General features: G+C 37.9%; 1 pseudogene; it reads left to right on the top strand.

Moving 5' to 3' along the window:
• Positions 1-10,200: 10,200 nt before the first annotated feature.
• On the top strand, positions 10,201-11,118 carry LOC116811191 (olfactory receptor 6B3-like; annotated as a pseudogene).
• The last annotated feature ends 372 nt before the right edge of the window (positions 11,119-11,490 follow it).

Below are 11,490 nucleotides of genomic sequence, written 5' to 3'. Positions count from 1 at the left end.
TAGAAAAACAAAGCAAGTTATGAAAAACTATTATTTCATTTGTGCAAAATTTAAAACAGATGTAATATTACCACATATTGTTTATGGATACAGTCATATGTAATAGAAGGATAAAAAACATGAACATAGAGAACACATACCATCTTTTAAGGTAGTGGTTGCCCCCGGAGCTCAGAAGATATGGGATTGGGGACGAAAGGAAATTTTACTGTACCTATAATGATTTATTTCTCAGAAAACAAGCTCTGAACCAAAAATAAATAAATAATGGCCCATCCATATGCTAGAACATTATGCAATTGTTAAAATGTATGAGGTTGATCTCTATGTGCAGATACAGAAAAATCACCAAGATATATTAAATGAAAAAGCTCCATAAAATATATTAAGTGAAAAAGTATGATCACTTGTGTAAATATGGAAAAATATAAATGTATATAAACGCTGGTATAAGCATACAAAATTTCTTAAAGCATCCACAACAAACTGTTTTTAGTACTTGCCTCGAGAGAGAGAGACTGGAGGTCTGGGATTGGAGGGAGGCTTAGTTATACTGTTTTAATTATTCACCATGTGCAAATTATGCATTGTGCATTCAACTTAGTTTTTTAAAAATTCATGAGCTTAAAATCAAAGATGACATCTTGTGTGATCTTTAGGTTAGTATTATTTGTATACGGAACATTACATGACACTTACTGGATTTTCTTTTAATCAAAGTTAATTTTGAAGCTTAATGACCAGCAAGCTGACAATTAGGCAGGAGATGTCACTTTGAGGGGTTGACGAGCTGAAAGGTTTTCTCATTTCCTTCAAGGTTAAGAGTTATATCTGAGACATCCTTGCATCTCCCACTGTATCTAGTACAGAGCCTTGCCTGTGTTGGTAAACTATTCTCATGTGTTTATTCCTTAATTTGTTTACATATGCATTCAGACAACAAATGTTACTACAGAACAACTATATTTTACTGCAAACTCAACCAGTTTTCAAGCACCTTCTGCTTTCTGTGGGTTTCTCTGGGATGGACAGAGATTTGGGATTGCTGTTATTTCTATGGGAAATGTGAGTTGACATAGAATAACCAAATTGCACATGAATTTCAGGGTTACGATCCATCCATATATTAGGGGATACTCAGTAAAACTATTTTCTTCCAGAAATTGCATTTGATAAAGTTGATTGTAATGAAAGGAGAAGACGGTCTTAGTGACATTGACAATGATATAACTACCATCTGAAGCTGTTTCCTCCTCTCCCTTCCCAATAGCCACCATTCTTTCTTAGATTGAAGCCACAACCTTCTCACTGAACTGCCTGCCTCAAATCTTTTCCTTTACTTATAACTTATTTTCACAGCCACCAAAAGTATATAGTTTTCTAAAACAAAACATACCCAGCAGTGGGCTTGCTGGATAATATAGTAGCTCTATTTTTAGTTTTTTGAGGAATTTCCAAAAGAGAGGATATCAGGGTGTCAAAGAAATATCTGCATGCCTGTGTTTGTTGCAGCACTGTTTATAATAGCCAAGATTCTGAAGTAACCTAAGTGTCCATCAACAGATGAATGGATAAAGAAAATGTGGTGCATATACACAATGGAGTAGTATTCAGCCAGAAAAAAGAATGAAATCCTGTCATTTGCAACAACACAGATGGAACCAGAGATCATTATGTTAAGTGAAATAATCCAGGCACAGAAAGACAAACATCACATGTTCTCACTTTTTGTGGGATCTAAAAATCAAAACAATGGAACTCATGGACATAGGAGTAGAAGGATTGTTAGCAGAGGCTGAGAAGGGTAGTGGGGGGCTGGGGAGAGGTAGGGATGGTTAATGGGTACCAAAAGTAGAAAGAATAAGACCTATTACTTGATAGCATAACGGGGTGACTATAGTCAATAATAACCTAATTGTACATTTAAAAATAACTAAAAGAGTGTAACTGGCCGGGCACAGCGGCTCACGCTTGTAATCCCAGCACTTTGGGAGGCCGAGGCGGGTGGATCACGAGGTCAGGAGATCGAGACCACAGTGAAACCCCGTCTCGACTAAAAAAATACAAAAAAATTAGCCGGGCGTGGTGGTGGGCGCCTGTAGTCCCAGTTACTTGGTGAGGCTGAGGCAGGAGAATGGCGTGAACCTGGGAGGCGGAGCTTGCAGTGAGCCGAGATTGCGCCACTGCACTCCAGCCTGGGCGACAGAGCAAGACTCCGTCTCAGAAAAAAAAAAAAAAAAAGAGCGTAACTGGATAATTTGTAACACAAAGGATAGATGTTTGAGGGGATGGATACCCCATTCCCCATGGTGTGATTATTTAACATTGCATGCCTGTATCAAAACATCTCATGTACCCCATAAATGTATACACTTACTGTGTACCCACAAAAATTTTTAAATTAAAAATTAAAGTAAAAAATAAAACACAAACATAACTATTCCACTTCCCGATTTGAAACTCTTTAATGGCTCTTCACTGACCTCACGATAAAGTCCACACTCCTTAGGATGGTGTACACAGCTCCTAATCATCTGGTGCCTGCCTATTTCTCTAGTTTTCTCTCCTGCCTCTTAGTAGCACATGCTATTCTTTCTTACTGAAACTTTTTCTGTCTCTAGTTGGTTTAACATACTTCTATTCATCCTTCAAAACCCAAGGCATCATGAAGATTAATAAAACAATAAATGGGAAATTGTTTGGGGAAATAAACAAGAACAATGCCAATGGCAGGTCCTCTCCAATAGGTCTTCACTGGCACTACCTCCCTGCAAATTGATCCAGAAATTCCTTTCTCTGTGCTACATCTACATGTTATAAAGAGTCCTGTTGTTGCACTTGTGATGTTGCAATTTGATTGTTCATTTACATGTCTGTCATTTCCGCTAGACATTGAGCCTGACCTAGTGGAGTGACCTGATATTGTGTGTGAATGCTATAACTGAATGGCGACAATGGTGATGTTCTGAGATAACAGAGATAGCAGTCATATCTGTGCAAGTACTCTGTTTTATAGGATGCTCACATAGCCATCAAAGAAAGAGAAGTCTCACTAAGAGCTCTAAGGAAAGGTTCCACTCCCCAACCAACTCTTTCTGTACAGCCTGGAAAGTAGTGAAAGCATATAAGACAAGCACTGAGGAAACTTACCCAGAAGGCCAGATGCAATCTGCCTACCAAGGATGGAAAAATGACAAGGTAACTGTTCGGAAAACTGCCTCTGACAGCTTGTGTAAGAAGACTTTTAATTTGATTATAAAAACCAAACTATAGCAGTTGTGCTTTTAATTGGATGTGGAATTCACTTAAGGTTGACTGAAGGCTTTGAGGGAAGGGGATTTGGATGTTTTAGGGTATATTTAATGATGTAAAAAAGGAAGACCTCTACTTCCAGTTCTAGGAGTCCAGGCCTCTTTGAACCCTAAGACAAAACTATCCTCAACTTCTGTGGATGTCAGCAACATAATTCTCATGTTCATCAAATATGTTCCTAGCATGGAGCATGAAGTTTTATAGTTAATAAAGTGGTTTCCCATACAGCATCTCATTTGAGTCCTACAATAAACTTGTGAGGTCAGCAAGGCAGGAGTTATTGCCCCCATTCACAGCAAGAAAAACTGGGACTAAGTGAAGATATGTGACACGAAATTGCACAGGCAGTGGGAGATCTAGGTCTAGAACCTAGATTCTTTTGTCACTAGTTTCAGTACTTCTCATATTGTACTCTTCCCAAACTACAGCTCTGAGCTTTCGGCAGCCTCTGGAGGCCCTGGCCTAGAGAGATCGTGGCTCTGACCCATTTGACATGTCAGATACTCCAATATCCAATTTCACACCATTAGTCAGCAGTCACTGAATGGATGTTCAGGATGTTATGAGAACCTGACATCGATCTCTCAATTAAAAAGCAAAGCTCCCCTGGGAGACAAACTTAAAGATAATTGGATTTCTTGTTTGAACTGTATGTGCCAGTCTCTGCTTGCAGAAGGTTGTTGGAGTGCTTAAAAGATAAATAAGGTGGCAAGCATTATGCTCCTTCTAAACCCAAAGGAGGCGCTGTAGTGGCTAAAATTGCTTCGGCCACTACCATGTGAAAACTAAACGTGCCTTTGGGTGACATACTCTTAGTTCTTCCTTGTAGAAGCCTTTTGAGCTCCAGGGAAGTCAGAGAGAAAATAATAATTGTGCAGGTATGAAAAGAAAGATTGGGAAGCTATGATTGTTAAGGTCATGAGAGATCTTTGTAAAGAATATATAATAAGATAATCTGTCATGCTGTTGCTGGATCTACTTCAGGTCAAACAACACAGTAGTGGTACAGCAAACCAGCTACTTGTCTTAGCAACTCACTTTGGACTCCACTAGAAAACCAATTATCTTTAAGTTTGGCTCCCAGGGGAGCTTTGCTTTTTAAGTGAGAGATCGATGTTGGGTTCTCATGACATCCTGAACGTCCATTCAGTGACTGCTGACTAATGGTGTGAAATTGGACACTGGAGTATCTGACATGTCACATGGGTAAGAGCCACGATCCATCTAGGCCAAGGCCTCCAGAGGCTGCTGAAAGCTCCAAGCAATAGTTTGGGGAGGCTAAGTATTTGGGGCTTCACACATATCAATGGAATAAGAAGCCAGGCTCTAAGGAAGCAAAGTGAACATCTCTACCATGGGCTCATTAAGTCTCCAAACTCAAGTGGAAGGAAAATGATGAGGTAATTATCTTCATAATCAATCCCCACATCCATGTTTACTCTCTTTCTTTTTTCCTAAATGATGATCTTTCTTTTCTGCCTGAAGATAATGCCTCCACTTGTGTATTTCCCCATCCCATCTCCTCCAACCTCCTCAGAGACTCCCTTTGCTTCATCATTCATCCTCTTGCATGTATTTCATATTTCCTTCTCTCTGGACCTAGATTCTTTGCGTAGCATCTTGGCCAAGTTTCTTCTTCACTAAGACCCAAAACGCAAGAATAAAAATACCCTCTGTCCTCTCTTCCACCCTTAGCTTTTTGGTGCTCTCTCTGCCTCCTTTACTTCATCAACACTCTTCTTGAAATTATAACCCACATTTGTTGTTTTTCCTCTTATCCCCCCACCACCAACCTCACTTCAGTTGGGATTCTTGCCCCAGCTCTCCAATATTCATGGCACCTTCTTTATTAACAATTCTAATGGCTCCACTTCTCCCTTGGACTCTACGACATCACTCTCTGTTTCTCCCAATTCTATGACACAATTTTGTAAAATTTTTCTGGTCTTTTTTTCTCCAAAAAAAATGAGTTTCCCTGCCTTTCCTGTCCTCTGTCCCCTACTCATTTTGTCCAAACACTCCAAAATCAATGGCTGACGTGGTCCTCAAGTTACTGGACCTTTTTGACCATTATTCCCTCTCCATGGAATATTCTCTCTCTTCTTCTCCTAAGAAGGTTCTACTTTTGCTAGATACCCACCATGGCTCTGAAACAGTTTATTTCATTCTGCCCTCCAAACCCCTTTTTCCTAAAGCAAGTTTTTTTTGTTACATCTCCATCATGGAAACTCCCTCAATTTCTTTCATTTGTTGTTCAGTTCAAATGATGGTAATCTCCATATGGCTCCTATTATCCAGTTACCTGACAAAAACTCCTGGCTCTTAATATAATTAGCATCTTGTAAATTCAAAATTACATCAACATGCATAAGATTAACTTTTTATCTTCAGGAGAAAAAATTATAATTGAAATACAAGTACAATGTGCTGCTGTAGTAATCATTATTATCAGATTTCTCATCTGTAAATTCAGCAAGACAAATCAAAGACCTACTCTCAAATACCTCAGAAGATAGTTTGGAAGATTAAAAATAATAATGGATCTGAAAGTTATTTGAAAAGTATTATGCTCCAGACATGTAAATTACTAAAAGAGAGGTAAGTCTTCCTTCACAGACTTATGTGGTATACATTAAGATCCTTGTTCAGGGCACTGAAAGAAGATGAAAAGTGAATAAAAAATATAAGAGCATGTTATAATGGAAGGAGCAAGAACTGGAAAATGAGACTTGGGTGTCAGTTCTTGCTATTACTGGCTGGATCTGAGATTCTAAGAAAGACACTTTACCTCTTTGAAACTTCTTTTTCAGTTATAAAACTTAAGCGTTTATCAAATGAAACTTTAAAAGTCCTTTCCGTCTTTAATATCCTATGACTTCATAATCAGTAAAAGTGGGAAAGACCTCATATTTATCATGTAGTCTTTCATTATTACTTTTTTTGTGCAAATATCTCTCAATTTTCTTGTCCTCCTTTTCTTCCATTGTTTTAACTTGGCAAATCCCAAACTTGATTTTAAACCAACTATATCTGCTTACTCTACCCTGTTAGCTAAACATTGCCAAAGAAGACCACTCAAGAAAGCAATCTGGTTTCACCTTCTTAAATTCATGATTTCAATGATCAAATTTCCTCTCAATATTATCTGGAAATCATAGTATTTGTTCTAAGTAGTAAAGCCTTCTCACTTCCAGATATGACTATTTTAGTTTTCCCTCTGCCCTCAAACCCCCAACATGCCCTCTCCACCCCTCACTCTTATATCATGACCTTTTTTCATACTTCATTGAGGAAACAGAAGCCTTAGAGGCAAACTGAGTCATCTTCCTAAGACTGAATGCGGCAACTTATCTACAATGGCATCTGTTTTCTCCGGCTTTCCTCCTGTTAAAAGGATGAAGTGTTTCTGCTTTTACCAAAGGTGAATGCCTTGACTTGTGTTCTCTAGCCCATCCTCTCTCACTTTCTAAAAGATTTTGCTCCAAAAATGTATTTCTTATTTTCATATGCATCATCAATATCCCCTCTATGCTGGATCATTCTCATCAGCATACAAAAGGTAGGGTTAATGCTCATCTCTCTATAGTTACCACCCAATTTCTCTGCTCCCCTTCAGTCCCCATCACTCATCACTCTACTAAATCTGTTATTCTTGTAACTAAATGTAAGAGACTGTTTTTTGTCTTCATCTTAATCTCACAACAGCTTTTATTAACACAGTCAACAATTCTCTTGAAACATGGATTCTGTTATTTGATTTCCTCCTGGTTTTCATCCTATCTCACTGAATCCTCCTATTTTTATCTCCTGTCCTGCCTTCTCCTATTCTGTTAGACCTAAGGGAGACAGACTCTTAAAGCTTAGTGCAGCACATACTTCTTTATCTATAATATCTCCATTCCCATGGATTTCAATGTTATCTATATTCGGATACCTCCTAAACTTATACCCTAGTCCAGCCCTCTCTTCTGGGCTACATACTTTCAAATCTAGCTGTCTGTTTCTTCCCTTTACCCAGAATTCTCATGGACACCTCAAACTTAGTACAAATTGAATTTATGTATCCCCTAAATTTTCTTTTTATATAATCTCACCATCCAAGTAAATGGCACCACTTACTCAAACCAGAAACCCATGAGTCATCTCTGACAGTCAGTTTTCATTACTCTTCATATCTGATATGTCCGTAAGTCCTGACATTTCTACCTCCCAAATATGTCTTGAATCTCTCTTTTTCCTATCTCTTCTGCAACAACATTATTCAGGTTTACTATTACCTCTTACCTGGCCCACTGAAGTAGTCTTTTAATTGTCTTACTCTACCCATGAAGTTCTCTCTCTAATTCATTTATCAGACAGCAGAAAACATGATTTTCAGCTGTAAATTTCATCACTACTGCTTAACACCCTCCAGTGGATTCCTACAGTCTTTAAAAACATCTAAATTCTTTAGCATGATCTGCAAGAACCTGAATGATCTGGCCATTCCTATTTTTTCTATCTTCTCTTATTCTCTCTCTCTCGCTCTCACTCTCTCTTTCTCTCTCTCTTCTCTGTCTCTCCACAATATGCTGGTCTTTTTTAGTTTATATTAGTTTTTCTAACACTCAATGTTTTCATGCTCATTGCTTATATCCTCTGCCTAGAATGTTCTCCCTCACCCCCACTTCTAACTCTTGCATTATTATCTCCTTCCCATTTTTTTAGGTCTCAAATTTTTAGGCTTCTCTTGGCCACTCTGACCACAATACCCCTCCCCCCCCTGCCCCCCCCCCCCCCCACACACACACAGAGAGAGAGAGAGAGCATATTTTCATTTTTGGGTCCTTGTTTCTTTACATTCATAGTAAACAATTCACAATTCTTTTTTATTATTATTATAGTTTAAGTTTTAAGGTACATGTGTACAATGTGCAGGTTTGTTACATATGTATCCATGTGCCATGTTGGTGTGCTGCACCCATTAACTCGTCATTTAGCATTAGGTATATCTTCTAATGCTGTCCCTCCCCCCTCCCCCCACCCCACAACAGTTCCCAGAGTGTGATGTTCCCCTTCCTGTGTCCATGTGTTCTCATTGTTCAATTCTCACCTATGAGTGAGAACATGTGGTGTTTGGTTTTTTGTCCTTGCGATAGTTTACTGAGAATGATGTTTTCCAGTTTCATCCATGTCCCTACAAAGGACATGAACTCATCATTTTTTATGGCTGCATAGTATTCCATGGTGTATATGTGCCACATTTTCTTAATCCAGTCTATCATTGTTGGACATTTGGGTTGGTTCCAAGTCTTTGCTATTGTGAATAGTGCCGCAATAAACATACGTGTGCATGTGTCTTTATAGCTTTATGGATCTCTTTCCTTGTTTTTAGTCTTTCTTCTTTCTCTCTCACTGAAATGCTAACTCCATGAAATGTAGAGGGTATTCCTGATGTGTTAAAAAAGTATTGACTTTTTTTTACTATTTTATTCTAAGCACCTATCTAAGAGTTGGCACAGAGTAAGCATTTAGTAAATATTTGTTGAATGTATGAATGAATGTATTAAGTACCTAATATGGACCAGTAATTGTGCAAAATGTGTGACATTGAATTAATATACTATTCTATAGATGAGGATACCAACTTTCAGAGAAGTGATGTGACTTGCTCCAGGGTAAACAGCCAGTAAGTGGCAAAGCTGGGATTTGAATTTAGGCATGTCTTTTTCTGCTATGCTATACCATCTCCCCACCATCAGTAGTTCACCCTTGCTCTTCTATGCCTCCTCTACTAATGTTTAACGAATTTTCTATCAAATAAGTTTAAGGATTAGACATCCTTTGTTATGATGAAATAAAGCACTATAATTTTACCACAAATAAAAATATAATTCAATTGATATAGAATTTCTAAAACAAGAAACATTTAATCATTGCTCTTATGAAATTTATATACAGGTAATTAGGAATATTCATTGTTGATGATAACACCAGCACAGCAGTAGGAACAACCAGGTAAGATCTGAAAGGATCGAGCATTTTCCAAAATACGTATTGGAAAAAATGTACATATTTATGTGTCACAGTTACAGTTTTAAGAGTCTATACATTCTAAATATGATGGGATAATTAAAGTCATGGATTAACTTTCCAAACGGCCCCTGGAGGACTGGGGTCAAATTTATTAATTAAGTGTAATAATCCTGAACTTCCAGAAAGAAGCCAATTATGCTTGGTATGTGTGACACATTTAAGCAGTTTGATGTTTTTCTAAAAAAAGTATCAGATCAATGGTTATTCTTTTTTTTTTATTTAACACAACTTTTTAATGCACAAAATTATTAAAAATATTGTACAAAATTACCTTCGATTGTGTATAACTTGTATATGAAACAAATGAATTTTGCGTTAAATATCTCTTATGACATGCAATTTTCAAAATTGGATAAAGTAAAATCTGAAACATTCTCATCTCAAGATTTCAGAAAAGGGACAGTCTACCTTAAGGGTTTGGTGAGTTTTAGATTAGGTCAAAGAAAGAAGCAGTTTCAGTAAGGGTTAGAAAGAATCAAAGGGAACACAATTGCAAACCTATATAAACAATTTATATAGACATTAATATTACTCTGGAAGAGGAATAGGAGAGTTCGTAGAATTTGATGAGAACTCTAAAAATCAACTTTGACTTTGGACAATGGAAAATAAATATCCACATAACTGATGTAAACTAAAAAAAAAATCAATGCACACAATAACATTTGTAGAAAAAAATAATAAGGAAAACAAAGATCAGAGTTAACAAAAATATATTCCATTCTACATATTGTTTCTCCTGCCCAACAAATACATAAATGCAGATTTATGATCAATGGTTATTCTTCAAAATATTTTTTTTAGATCCAAATCATGGCTGGAACTGAAGAAGAAAATACGATTCAAATTTCAGAAATTATCTTTTTGGGTTTTGGGGATCTCCATGGCCTTCAGTTTCTTCTTTCTGGGATATTTCTGGCCATCTGTGTGGTGACTCTAATGGGCAACATTGCGATCCTAACTGTGGTGTCAGCTAATTATTTCCTTCACACGCCCATGTTTTTCTTTCTTGGTCACTTCTTCCTAGAGATTGGCTGCGCCAGTACCATTGATCCCATGAGGCTGAGGACTGCCATCAGCTCATACGCCTTTTTCCTTTCCAGCCTGTGTTTCCCAGTTTTACTTTTTGCCTTGGTGGCTACAGAATTCTTCTTTCTGGCTATAATGTCTTACGATCGCTATATAGCCATCTGTAACCCACTGCAATACTTCAGCATCGTGGACCACTGGAGTTGCTTACAGCTAGCTAGTGCCTCGTGGGTGGCTGGATTTCTGGCATTCACTCTCCTCATGGTCCTCATTTTTCACTTAACATTCTGTTCCACCAATGTGATCGATCACTTCCGTGATTTGAAGCCCATCATGAAACTGGCTTGCACTGACACTGAAGTAGCTGAGATGACCTCTTTTATATGCACCTCTTTATTTGTCCTTGGCCCCTTCCTGCTGACCCTGGCTTCTTATGATCACATCATCACTGCCGTTCTGAGGATTCCTTCTGCCACAGGAAATCAGAGGGCTTTCTCCACCTGTTCCTCCCATCAGACTGTGGTTAGTCTCTATTATGGAGCACTGGGCATTGTTTATGTCTTCCCATCAAGACCTCAGTATGAAGACTTATTGAAGTTACTTTCTATTCTGTATGCAGTGCTTATCCCTGCCCTCAACCATATCATTTACACCTTAAGGAACAAGGATGGGAAGGTAGTTCTGAGAAAATTGGTGCAATAAGGAACATATAACTGGTCCAAAAAGAGTTTGAAAATTTTAGTGGCTTTTGGCACCTTCTGAAAAACCTCAAAAAAGTGGAAATGTTTCTATAGTGTCAAGAATCGTTACTGTGAAATTGATGAGTTTTCCTTTGTTCTATCAACTTTCTCCACATTAGTGAATAAGAAGTGTGTTAAAGGTTCTTTTGTCGAACATTTCGTAGGTAACAGGCACTATGCTAAGTCCTTTGCATGGATTGTCATGCTAAATCCCCACAGCAACACCATAAGGTAGCTACTGTTATTATCCCCATTTTACAGATGTTATAACTGAGATGCAAAGATTAACCCACTTGCTAAAGACCATCCAGCTAGAAAGTAGTGAAACCAGAAT

The sequence above is a fragment of the Hylobates moloch genome, unplaced genomic scaffold (genome assembly GCF_009828535.3).
Source record: "Hylobates moloch isolate HMO894 unplaced genomic scaffold, HMol_V3 SCAFFOLD_7, whole genome shotgun sequence".
NCBI lineage: Eukaryota > Metazoa > Chordata > Mammalia > Primates > Hylobatidae > Hylobates > Hylobates moloch.
This window is presented reverse-complemented; position numbering and strand designations above follow the sequence as displayed.